Here is a 14,072-nt window from a genome sequence, read left to right on the forward strand (position 1 = left end):
TGTGATCTCCTGATATATTAAGGGTTTGCATAGACATTCAATAAGCAATAGAATGTAATGTTCCTAATGAAAAATTAACAGTGATAATCAAGCAAATGCAACAAATTCAACACAATAGAAATGTACACATATCAGAGAACCAAAATGAGTCAGAAACACGCCAAAATGGGCCAATTTTATTATATAGCTGAAGGAGTACAAAATAGATTGGAGTGAGCGCACCTGGGCTTGCTTAGAGCAAGCTACAAGCCCTAGGTGGATGAATATCAACTGCCCAAACGATGCAGAAAGCTCCCCAGCAAATGACTGCGCAGGCCCTTGAAGAAGTACATTGTTGGCCGAGTTGGGAGCCTTGTTTGACCCCTCAAATCTGCCTAGAAAATTTTGCCAAATTATTTTTGAGATCCTTTTCAAAAACTCAAAAAAACGCAGAAGGGGTTTTGGCAAATTCTACTGACCATCCGGGACCCAAAATTTCAGCTCTCACCTCCCCATTGGTTGCCAGATAATTCTGCTGTTTGGAGCACCAAAACTTCGCAAAAATTTTGCAAAATTAGGAGTCAACTCCTTGACCCCTGACTGTCCAAACCCAAAAATGTTTTGAGCTAATTCTGACCTCTCGGAATTACCCAAAATTGGTGCTACACCCTCCTTAGTAGAACTAGAGACTGTGTCCCCAGTGGCTCTATGGCTCTATCTGCTGCAAACTCTCTCCTTATTTATTCTCAAATCTGCAATAGGAATGGTCTAGGAAATTTTCCCAAATGTAGGGGATAGGTGTTACATCAAATCCTGACACAATATAACTGTTACCGAACCCAACCCCACAAAAATGCTGTCCAATGACCACTTGCATAGGCCCTAGGAAGATAATTTCATTCCCTTCAATAGCAGTCATTTCCAACTCCAAAACTTTCCACAAATGTTGAGCTCTCCCTCAAGAAACTCCGTTGATTTTCTCCGGTCAAAATACCCAGGCAAAATACCCTCGGAAGCTAGTTGAAATGAGTGGTACCATTCCCTACTGCGTCCTCCTTGGAGTACGAATTGGTTGAAGGAATCTCCTGAAATGTGCTGCAATACTCCACCACTCTCTCACCAAAGTAGCAATAGCTTTCCTTCCTAGGGTGGCACTCTAAGTCCATTGAAAGAAGGGTGAATTCTCCCCTTGGAGAACTCTGTGCTAAGCAGCACTAGTGACCCAGCTAAACAACTTGAGCAACAAAGTAAATAGATGAGTGAACAAAAGACCCCAATAGCTTCTATGCTCTTGCTATTTATATTTCTTGTCTCCTCATGTGGTTCCCTCCATCCAATATTTTAACCTCCTTCCCTTAGCAATTCAATTTTCCTAAGGGGTTTGAATTCCCCTTTTTTGAGTGGCCCCACATCCCACTACCATTTTAATCTTTCATTTTTCTCTAATGTTGGTGACCTCCATCTCTCCAAAAATTTAGTGGGAATTCCCACCTACTTTTCCTAAGTTTACATGCCAAAATATTTCCCAACCCCCAATTGCAAAAATAGAAATTCATTTTAGCAAAATTAATTTAATTGGGGACATTACATAGAAGTGTAGAGAATATAAACATCCTATTTTATTAATGTTCTTCGTTGATGCTTTGTGATGTGAGAATATAAACATCCTATTTTATTAATGTTCTTCGTTGATGCTTTGTGATGTGGCTTGTGGAGATAAATCCTCGTTGAGGAGATTAGTGCCCAGGCATCTAAGTTTTCTTTTAACAGAATTTGTTAGGAAGCAGGCTTTTCATACAAATGAATCTTGAAGTTCAGAGTTATTCTCTATAACCAGTAGACTATGCCTTGAATATCTACAGACTCAAAACTTAAAGGGTGAGAGGTTTGAATTCCTGAGCATGTTTGAATTCAAGAAGTCAGAACTAGAACATAACTGCTTCAAACAATTATGCTTAAAGGGATGTAACAGTACTTTTGATAAAAAAATCCCGAATATAATGAGTTTACTGGTATAAGACAGCAGGTGTGATTGATTGGTGATCCTAATTAAACAAGTCAAGTCAACACATTTATTAATGCTAAAATTTCTTAAAGGCCCTCTTCACTTTCCCGGATTTCTAAGTTTTTTGCCATGCCGCTTTTACTTTGTAGACATTTGTGGTGTCTGCGGGAATCAAATTTGGGTTTCATGGGTCTCATGTAGACGCAGAGTATATAGTTGCGTAGAGTTTTTTATTTTCTTCCATGGAACTACGAAGAGCGAATGACATCAGACAAAAAAATCGAGTGATTTATTGATAGAGTAACCTCAGAGGGACAACGGAAGACTTTATATTCTCCTGAATATTGCCATTTTTGTGCTCTTATATGCATTTTTAAAATTCTATTGCTTATTATTTTCAATTTAGATAACATCAGTTTTCCGTTTTCCGTCCAAAATTACAGACATGAAATGGCTGTTGAGTTAAAAACTTAAAACTTGAAAGATAGCCAGTGGCATCAAGATTCGAATGGAGGGAAGCCAGGGGCGAAGCAGCGTCGTTGGTGGCCATTTTTGAACAAAATGTAATCAAAAGAGACCTAGATTTAGTTTTGACTTATAGATTGGAATTTTAACATATATATATTTTTTTCTTTCTGATTTTTATTAATTAATTTAAAATTTAAAATGATATATAAAATTTATACAAATTTCAATACATATATATATATATATATATATATATATATATATATATATATTATTAAATTTAGTTTTGTCTTATTAATCTTAAAATATAGGTACGCATTTTTTAAATTATATTGCTTATTATTTTTAATTTTGTTTTGACTTATAGATTGGAATTTTAACATATATATTTTTTCTTCTAATTTTTATTAATTAACTTAAAATTTATAAATATATATATATATATATATATATATATCTATATCTATATCTATATCTAAAATTTTAAATTTAGTTTTGTCTTAATAATCTTAAAATATAGGTGTGTGGGTGTAAACTAATGATGGTTTTTTATGAATGCAAGCTTAAAAAACAACAATTTGTTAATTTGAAGAGATAATTAAAAATTAACTTGAATATATGGTAAAAGCACACAATGTATGAAATTGATTTAGCTTTAATATATATAAAAATATATCAATATATAATTTTATTTACAAAAATTGAGTGAATATTACTTATAGTATTTGTTTTTTCATGCAAATATAATGCATATATATTATATTCCTATCGATGTTAACTTTGAGTACGTAAGCAGATGAATTCTACTACAAAACTTTTAGAAGTGTGGAGAATACCTTAATCACATTTTTCAAATTTATAATTTCAACTTAACTTTTAGAAGTGTAGAGAATACCTTAATCACATTTTTCAAATTTATAATTTCAACTTTATATATTTTATAAAATTATGGTAGCGATTATATCTTTATAAAATTATGATAGCCATTATATTTTTGAAATTGTTTGGATTTCTGTTAGTAAAAGGTTCTTAAAGTTATTAAAAAATTTGCAGGTCTCACTCTATAATAATGCTTAATATAATTTTGTGTCTATTATTAATTTTATTATATTTTTTAATATTATTGCCGTATCCTGATCCTGGATTTAAAAAAAACTAGCGAATTTTAAAAAAAAACTGAAAAAATTAGCGAATTTTCAAAAAAACGGATCCGAATGCTGGTAACTTAGATTAAAACAGACCTAATGCCTTCGAAAACATGTTTAACATCTAATTTGTTATCATAAGGGTTTGCTTAGGGCTTAAGATAATATAGAATTTAGTTGAATGAATAATTTTAAAAGTATTTTTTACACGCTAGTCTACTTCATCTTTTATATTGAGAAACCATTAATAAGTCTAATAAAAAACTATAAAAGGAGACCAAATGCCTTCCAATAACATAACATCTCAAGTAATCTTTCTTTCTAAAATTACTCGACCTTTCTGAGGCAGCGAAATTTTCTGAGGAACTTCTGAGGAAAAGGTTCGGACCTCTTGAGGATAGTTGGATTTTTTTTAGGACAGATCATCTTGTGAGCTTAAACTCGGCCTGAGGTAAGCATTTCAAAAATTATTTTGTTATCTTTTTTTAATTGACTTGGATTTGTGAAAGTGAAGGCATAGGCTTTGTAACATTTATATTGAGAAGCCCTTAATAAGTCTAATAAAAAACTATAAAAGGAGACCAAATGCCTTCCAATAACATAACATATCAACTAATCTTTCTTTCTAAAATTACTCGACCTTTCTGAGACAAAGGTTGGGACCTCTCGAGGATAGTTGGATTTTGTTTAGGATAGATCATCTTGTGAGCTTAAACTCGGCCTCAGGTAAGCATTTCAAAAATTATTCTGTCACATTTTTTTCTAATTGACTTGGAGTTGTTAAAGCGAAGGCATAGGCTTTGTCTTATAGTTCTCAACCCTCATAAGAATGCTCACTTAGGTTTGTACTTCTCTTATTCTAAGGGCTGCAATAGATTCTGGCCATGCTGTATGCTTATGTTTAGGACTGTATTTGTGTAGGTTTGTCTACTTACACAAATTAAACTCTGTCCAGAGACAACTTTACGTATTTCTGGGCACAAAAATCATTCAGATTTTAAAGTACTGTTAAGAATGCACAGAGTGATGCAAAGAAAACATAACAACAGAATAAGGAAACAGACTATAAATATATCAAGAACTGGAATCTTTTTGGTTAATGAAAATGTCTTACAGGCTTCATAGATTTCCTGATGCAAAAATAGTGCTAACCAGCCAAAACTTCCATACCATTCTCCCTGGTTCTTCATTATTTTTATACATTTTTTTGGGTAACTATTTCAATTATAAGTTTGTAACTAATTTCTAATTACTTAATAGCTAAAACTGTATTTAACTAACTAATATAAACTCTGTTATATTAAGTCCGAGCAAAATAAAAAATATTAACTTCGACATAACACTTGATATGCGTATACCTTCACATTTGCGATGTCTGCTAGGTGCACTAGGCCCACTTATTATGAAGCTAGGCACACGGAATCACCAAATAGATACACAATGTCGTCGTCCCATTAGCAATCAAACCCTAGGAAATTAATTGATATTAGGATGTTGACATGTGGTACTCAAATGTGAATGTGAATGATTACTGCAGAGGAGAACGAGAACCCAGGTAGGGTTTAGGGCTTCTTTACTTCCGTTGAGCTGTGTAATTATAACAAGTGGTGGTAGAGAGATCTGATATTCTTGACTCCTGCATGTGTAATACTTCCACCACATAGCTCCGATGACTGGAGCTTCTTGAAGTATCTTTCACAGCTTGTGCCATAATCTGTAATACGGGCTCCAAAAGATCCAGATGTGTCAAGCCAATGAAGACTTGTAAGAGCAGACTATCGACTGTCTGTAACTTGTTGTGCGTCCAGATTCAGAGATTTAAGCGCTGTCAATCCAGATAGCCTTTGCAAGCCAATATAAGTTTTTTGGGTGAATGACAGGTTCAAACTTTCCAAATTTTGTAAGCCTGCCAAATGCTGGAGTCCATTGCTGCCAACTTCAGAATCTGACAAATCCAAGTTCTTCAGAGAGGTAAGCCCTCTCAAACATTCCATTTCCTCATCTCCAACTCTACAGGAATCCAAATTTAAGTTCTCCAAGTATGTCAAACCTTTAAGATGCACTAGGCTAGCATGTGTAATATTTTTATAGGCCATTTTCAAAATCTTTAAATTCTGAAGTCCTTCAAGCTTTTGGCATCCAGGATCAGTTATACAGCATGACTTTATGTTGAGATACGTTAAAGCAACACGGCTTCGAGAAATTTGCAGCTCCTTCAAGTTTGCCAACCCTTTTGCGTCAAGAGCCCATGCACAGTGTATTCTGGAGCCATATACCCAACTGTTCCTTTAACCCTAGTTGGAAGATGGCTTGGTCTTCTGGAAAAATTTCACTAGTCCGAAATATGCTATGTTAGGTCAGAGATTTTCATCCAGAAATATGTTACCAGATCTGATATCTGTGTATAATAAGGACATGAGAATGTTGATGCAAATATGCAAAACCTCGTGCTGTGCCTGTTATTATCTGGAAACATGCTTCCCAATTCAGAAAAATATCTCTATCCTAAATAAATGCGTGTCAAGGCTCCTGTTCGGCATATATGTATTATGATCTCCAAACTCAGACAATTTGTGCCCCTGATGGTTGTTACTTATTTCATTATAAGACAGCTCAACATATTCTGAAACAAATTTCTTCTTTTTCCTTCCCTTGTATAAATATTCAATCTTCCCTGACCATTCTTTTGGACCTCCAAATAACTGTGTAGGAGAATGAGGAGACCCAGTATTAGCATCTTTCACCTTTGGCTTGGTCTGTAATACAACATAACCTGGCTTCTCAAAATTTCTGAACTTTGCATCATACAAGCCATTAGCCTTACCATTGTTTCCAGCAAAATGGTTTGTTACTTTACTTCCTTTTGCTATAGGCAACTCCTGGAAATTTCTTGGCTTCCTCTTTATTTGTTTTTGTGGGGCAACATTAGCATGTTTCTCTGCTTTAGCGGAGAGTTGTTGCATTGCAGATTGTACCTTAAATAGGTTTTTGAGTGAGGTAGAGTTGAGCAGGTCCAATATATCACCTCGATCACGACGGGGAATTGAACCAGTAACTTCACATAAAGGAGTACCTTAACAAATCACCTAATCATTGTCTATCCAAGATCTCATAAATTAATAAAATCACTTTATTAATCCCAGTAAAACACAATATATAATTTTCATTTGCAAGTCATAATACTTTGATTTTCGCTATAATTTTTTATAAAATTATTTAAAAAAATAATTTATTCAATTTATTTATTATTATTATAAAAAAACCTCAATTCCAAAATAAATTTATTTTTATTTAAAAAAATTAAATTAAATTCCAAAATACCTTTACTTTTAATGAAAAAATAAAAATAAATTTTTTTAATATGAAATTGTCGGAAAAAAGTTATTAAACTTTATTTATTAATGACAAAAATGTTTTCACTTGCCATGTGATGTTTTGATTTTGCGTTGACCAATTATATTTTTATTTTAATGATTTTATGAAGAAAATTATTTATTATAATTTTTAATATTTTTATTATTTCTCTTTTAATTTTATAATTTTTTTCTCATATTGTTAGTGTGTCTATAATTTGGAAAAGTAACTTATAGTTTACGAAATTACTTAAAAATGGTGTGCTTACATTATTTATTAAAATAATTAAATTTTAATGGGTTTTTAATTGAAATTTCTAATTTGGATTGCCTATCTTTTCAAATTATATTTTCTAAATAGTAGGAAAATACATCAAAACTCAATTGTCATAACTATATTTGATGTCTAGTTTGGCCATGACTTTAAAATTAGATAATAATAAGAATAATAAAAACAAGTAGTAGGGACAACCATTGCTGACTCGTAGTGGTTCATAAGGGGGCATGCTTTCACTCCCACCAAATACTTTAGATAATAATAAGAATAACGGTTGCTGACTCGTAGTGGTTCATAAGGGGGCATGCTTTCGCTCCAACCAAATACTTTGGATAATAATAAGAATAATAAAAACCAGTAGGAGGGACAACAGTTGCTGACTCTTATTTGCGAGTACAATCTCACTCATCATTATTCAAGGAAAACCCACAACACATGCAATTACTCTTATTTGCGAGTGCAAGCTGACTCATCATTATTCAAGGAAAACCCACATTATTCAAGGAAAACCCACAACACATGAAATTACTCGCTAGTGGTTCATAAGGGGGCATGCTTTCACTCCCACCAAATACTTAGGTTTTGAGCCTCTCTTAGCTAAGCAAAATAATTTTAGGCATACGCCACACTGTTATTCAAAGAAAACCCACACCACCTAAAATTACCCATAAGTGGTTCATAAGAGAGAGAATTTCACTCACACCAAATGCTTCTAGATCTTAGACAGTTAACCTATTTTCTTAAGTCCAAAAAAAAATCGAGCTCTTAACCGAACAAAACAATTTTAAACCTACTCCAACACAAATACCCTTCTAAACTAATTACACTAAAAACATTTAATTATATAATTTTTATATTTAATCTTTTTTTTTTTTTTTTTTTTTTTTTTTTTTCGAACTTTTATATTTCAGCTATTAAACTTATTTACAATGCATATTTTTTATATTTAAGAAAGACTAATAAATTTATAACATATTGTTTTTAAAATATAAAATTTAAATTTAAAAACATTTAATATAAAATTAAAAGAAAATCTCATATTGACTTCTTCACGCGTTAGTGTTGACTAAAAAAAGTTAATTATAATTTTTCATGGAGTATTTTGACGTTGATGTAACCAACTCTAGATATTTTAATAAATAATAATTTATGAGAATAATAAATTATTAATTTTTTTCATATTTTATTTAACTTCTCATTTACTATATTCAACTTGTACTATGTTTGATAGAAATTCGCATTTCTTCTGATTTGTCCATTTGAACAAGGAAAGTGAAAAAGAGACCGAACGGAACATTAACAATTTATAATTCATGAACCCGATTCTCTTCCAACCTAATTCGAACATTAACAATTTATAATTCATGAATCCGATTCTCTCCAATATTTTTTTGTTTTAGAATTTAAAAGGGTCCTGGCCTCTACTCTATTGATCTCTCAAGGCTAAGGGAAGCGGGAGACAACAAACTCTAGTTTACAAGGTACGCCATTTGGATTATCTATAAGGAAATAATGGTCGGAGTGTCTGCGTTTATCAAGATTTTATTTTTCAACTATTTTCAGGATGTTGTTTATCTGGTTAGGTTTGGTTTGGCCTTTTAGCAATGCTTCTTAGACCTCTTTCTGTGAATACCCTCTTACTTTAGGGTACAGGGTTCGAACTTCTTACCCTTCTGACGGTTCTGTTTTCCCTATTCTGCTCTATGCTAGGTAATTCATTTTTGAATTGACATAATATTTCATTCATTGGTATAATGTAGTCCGAGCTCCTCCTCCTTCATAGTTCTGATAGTTTAAGCCATAGCAGTTATTGACCATTCTCTTCTATAGTAGGTTTTAATGGTTGAAAGTTAAGACTTACTAACCTACAAGCAGGACATGACAACTAAGAAGATATGTTCAACAATCTTGAATACAAGGCATGTTGGGTTCTACTTAAATATGTTGAGTGCAAGAAACAATTTAATATTCACTCTTAGTATGAAAAATCAATTTGGTGACAATCTTTACTCACTATGCAAAGAATGAACTAGACACAAAAATGGTTGGGTGAATTCCATTTTGTACACAAATTTCTCAGCACAAGCGATTTCTTTACAGCATGAACACTAAACTGCCTCTTCCATTATGTCATGAAAATTTACCAAAAAAAACTTCCATGCTACCTCTGCTATGTATATTTAGTCAACAATATGAAAGTTGTATGGTTAATACAACACTTTGTCACTTTGTCAAATCAAGTGTAGGACAGATGCCTAATATCATGCATCATACAAATTGGAAGAAAATGGCACAAATAAGATTGCAAATTGCAGTAGAGTTCAACCAAAGTGTCCAGATTCAGAATTCAATCTAAGTTACAAAATACAAGTTGTGCAACTCTCTTAGCTCAAGCTAAGAAATAATAAAACTACACTCTCTAGGGCCCTTGGAGACAAAATAGTCACACAACCTTAACCAAATTCATTTACACCCAATTGCCCAAAATAATAGATGCTATTCTTTCAATAAATTACAGTTAGTATGACAAAATCCAACTCTTAATGTGTTTGACACCAATTATGCCTTAGTCAAGATAATGGCCCTTTCAAGACAGCCAGCTCTCTACCACTGTAAAGCAACTATAAAAATTCAGTACTAAATTTGCATTTCAAACACCGTTAAACACAGTTAGTCAAGAGGAAGGCCTTTTCAAGACAGACTGCTTTCTACCTTCAAGACAGACTGCTTTCTACCGTCAGGTATTGCAATCAGAACTATGGCCTTTGATGGCCTCAAATAGGGCACGTCACATCGGAAATATCCTTTCCTTTCCAGCTGTAAAATCTCGCCTCTTTTTAGGTTACGCATATTTGCATCGCCTATAGCTAGACTTTCCCATCTTGCACATGGGTTGAGAACTTCAAGAAAATTATCAGTTTCCTCGAGCTGCAAAATATAAGTCAAGCAATCTGAGAACAGTTGAAGTTCATAAAAATAAATTATTTTATATAGGAACAAAAATCACGTGTTTGTAGAAAAAATATAATAAGATAAAGAAAACATTCACATATTATCCAGAAAATTAAAAAAATTGCATACAAAAGAGAGTAAAAAGCCTAAAATTTTCGTCAATTCCAGGAGATAAGATAGAGTGAGTCAATCAGAAACTGATAACAAGAAGAGGCAAACTAGAACAATCCTATAGCAAAGGAACTCTAATATATAGCCTTACTTGAGAGAGAATAAACTGCTTCAAGGCCTCCACAGTCAAGCCTCTTCGTATTATTCCTTGCACTGTTGGGAACCGAGGATCATCCCAACCCTCTACTTTACCGTTATCTACAAACCATTGTAACTTTCGCTTGCTCAAAAGTGTGTAAACAAAATTTAAACGACTAAAATCCCATACATGGACCTTGCGCAAACCCATATCCTGTAAGACTTGATAGTACTGTTCATTGCGATCATGGTATTCACTTGAACGAAGAGCATGTGTCACACCCTCAATACTATCAACATATGGGCATGCAAAGTCATACGTTGGATAAACTTTGTACTTAGACCCAACACGATGATGAGATGTAGGATTGCGTCTATAATAAACAGGATCCCTAAGTGACTTATTTGCAACCTACATATCCACCTTCTGTCTAAGACAACATTGCTTGCATACTATTTGTAGTTCGAATAGGGAAAATGAGGAAAGAAATGAGGAAAACATTTAGTTATACATTGACCAAGAAAAGCATATAACTGATTGAAAACTGAATTCACACACACAATTAACAACACAGGATTTACGTGGTAAAACCTTGACAGGGTGTCAAGGAAACATCATGGGGAAGGGGATTGTATTCTCTATTCAATCAATAATGATTCTCCATGATTACATTTCTCGGGAATTCACTAGTTTTATACAAGCCTCCTCCGTTACAAAACTGATGTTTTGGTATAAAACTAACTAGTAGTAACTAATACAAATTATTACTCATATTTACATAATTCGTTGTCAAACTTCCAACATCAATTTATCATTTGCAGCCAAACCTAAAGGGGACTCCTAGGCCTTGCAAATGACCAGATCTGGAAGAGTTTAGCTACAAGCCTTACCAAATGGTAAAAAAATATTGAGAATGAGTCTGCAAGAAACCAGGGGTAACCTAAAGATTAGAAGTGCCAAATACAATCCCCAAAAAACAAATGCTCTAAGAACCCTGCAGCAAATTATATGTAGTGAAGATTTTAGAGGCCAAAGGGCCTGCGGCTTCCTTGAAGCAAATGGTCAAAAAGCCTGCAACCAAAAACAATTCAGATAGTAAACCCCTTAAAGATTATGAGATAAGGTCTGTCCAAAAAGCCAAAGTTTAGTGTTAAAACAAATTATATATCAACGTATAAGCCCTCTGAGTGCCTGCGGCTTCCTTGACAAGCCTTAACAGGCTGCGGTTATGGTAATTGAGGCCCAATAGGTTTGCGGTTAAGCTTAGAAGGGCTAGAGAAACAAGCGGTTTAGCCAATCAAAATTTCAAATCAAACTTTAAGCTCCAAAATCTCTATGTACCCTGCCAAACTGAAACTCCAATCAGATTTAAAAATGAGAAAAAATTCACAAAGGAAATTAAAGATTGGAACTCCTGCAAAATCGAATCCTGAAGTGGAAAAAGTGGGTATCAAACCCTTGCGGCTGAGGCAAATAGGCCCTTAAAGTATGCAATGTCTGGCCTTTAAACCCTAGCCGTGAGGCTGGGTGAAGGCTAAGCCCATCCTCCTACTCGAGGGAGGTAAAGAAATGCACGTGCAGATCAAAAAATACGTTGCTCCCTTTTACATTTGCTACATGAATATATTTAAAGATTAAATAAAAAATCTTAAAAAAAAACATTTACAAATATTTACCAAGCTTAAGAGACATAGTAAAATATTTACAAGTTTAAAATAATAAATTTCAAATATTATTATTTACAAAAATTTAAAATGAAACATTTCAAATATTATTTGCAGAGTATGAAATATTAAAAAAAAAAAAAAAGTATTTACAAGTTTACAATTAAAAGATAAATAATTTACAAATAATGTACAAATAGTTTACAAAGATTGATCTGCAGGGTATGAAGACACCTCCGCCCTTAGCTCAAGTTGTTATCTCTTACAATGTCAGATATTCAAATAAAAGCAAATGAAAATAGATTGGAAATCTTACAATGTCAGATATTCAAATAAAAGCAAATGAAAATAGGGGAACAATTTTTAAATGGATGATCTTAAGTAGAGTGAGAGGAAAGAAAACCCCCTTTCACAATTTTCTTTTGATCAATCCTTGAAATGTCCCAGCACGGGTTCTTTAACCCTCACGCTCAAGAGTGGGATGATTTAGCCAAAAACTTCCCCATAGCTGAGTTACCGGAAACGTCAGGCTAACCTCCCCGAAACGTCGTTCATCCGGAAACTAGTACGAAACGCATAAGAAACGGCACAAAAAAATATTGTTAGCGTTTCAGAATTTGTTGGAATCCGAAAATGTTTTTAGGGCGTTTTTCATAAAAAGCATATATTTTCGATCATTTTTAATATGTTTCAGATTTTACAAAAACTAATCCGACCAAAACAAGAATGTATTGGGATTTTTCAATGGCAGTTGAGAACGGTTTTCACATTTTATATTTGATTTTCGTTGTGCTTTTTATGAGGTTGTTTTCCCATTTTATAACCTTTACCTAGTCGGCATTTGTCATTTTCCTAGAGCGGTCATTTTCATTTGCGTTTATCATTTTGGACTGACTGTGGAGTGACCCGACCCGCGAGCGACTGTGAGTCTTGACATTGTGAGCGAGCCGCCGAGCCCTCAGCCCATGAGCCACTAAGTCTTGACATTGTGAGCGAGTCGCTGAGCCCTCAACCAGCGAGCGAGTAGTGTGGACTTTGGAGCCTTCAACCCGCCAACCGAATGTGTCACTCAGCCACTGTGGGAGCCTGAGTCGATCCCGAGAGCCGAGCGGAATAGTGTAAGTGTTCAAGGCTCATTTTAATTTTTGGCATGGCGATATCATGATATCGGAAGTCCATTTTGAATGCTAATTTATAAACCCTCGGGCCTCTGTTGGACAACCATTATGGTAAACTGAAGTTCATTATATGTAGATAATAACATATTTCATTAGAAATCATTTTCAACAAAAACATTGTGCCATCGAATCTCTGAATATTTGTAGTTGACAATCGTACAACAAACCCTTGATTAGTTATATCAGTGATTCAGTCCACTAAAGCATTCCTTCCCTAACCTGAGATAAAATTCTCCACATCGACTTGGAACAAGGGACTTTCCATTTTCTGAAAATTTATCCTACAATCCACGTCCTACAAATATGTTGATTTTGACGATATGAAACTTACTGTTAAGTAAATTGTAGAGTAGGGGTTCAGCTGAAGTAGAGAGCTCTCAACAGTCTTGTTGGCTAATTGCATAGAATACATAATTATTCCCTCATTGGAGTCACCAAAATAGAAGTGTTGAGATTCAACTTTCAAGCAATGGTGTGACTTCTACATGATTTTATTTTAACCCGAACCTTGCCTTCTTGGCCTAGGGGAAAAGATGAAAACACAGACTTTTTGGAACATGTTAAATCATTTACCAATAATATGGGAATTCTGTAATAAAAAAGGGACTGCAGTGGCTACCTAAAGAGTCACATTTCCTGCCAAATAACTCATTGTATATCCTGCATAAACACAACATTTTAACCTTGGCAAAGCAATGGTGGGTCCTCTTCAAAATGACATTTTAAACTGAATCTTCTTTGCTTGCTTAGCAGAAGATTTAAAAATCCATTCTTCTAGAGCATGTTATATCAATTGCTAAC

General features: G+C 33.8%; 1 long non-coding RNA gene and 1 pseudogene across 1 annotated transcript; one reads left to right on the forward strand and one right to left on the reverse strand.

Annotated features, from left to right (window-relative positions):
* Positions 1–5,081: 5,081 nt before the first annotated feature.
* Positions 5,082–5,878, forward strand: LOC149203996 (uncharacterized). Its single transcript, XR_016251730.1, has 3 exons — positions 5,082–5,361; positions 5,478–5,568; positions 5,741–5,878. It is a non-coding gene; the product is annotated as an uncharacterized LOC149203996 (long non-coding RNA).
* A 4,040-nt stretch (positions 5,879–9,918) lies between these two features.
* Positions 9,919–14,072, reverse strand: part of LOC149203997 (glutamate--tRNA ligase, cytoplasmic pseudogene) — a 34,017-nt pseudogene continuing 29,863 nt past the window's right edge.

Source organism: Pinus tabuliformis, chromosome 1_2 (assembly GCF_031772625.1).
Source record: "Pinus tabuliformis cultivar Carrire ecotype Pingquan chromosome 1_2, CPIR1, whole genome shotgun sequence".
In the NCBI taxonomy this organism is placed as follows: Eukaryota; Viridiplantae; Streptophyta; class Pinopsida; order Pinales; family Pinaceae; genus Pinus; species Pinus tabuliformis.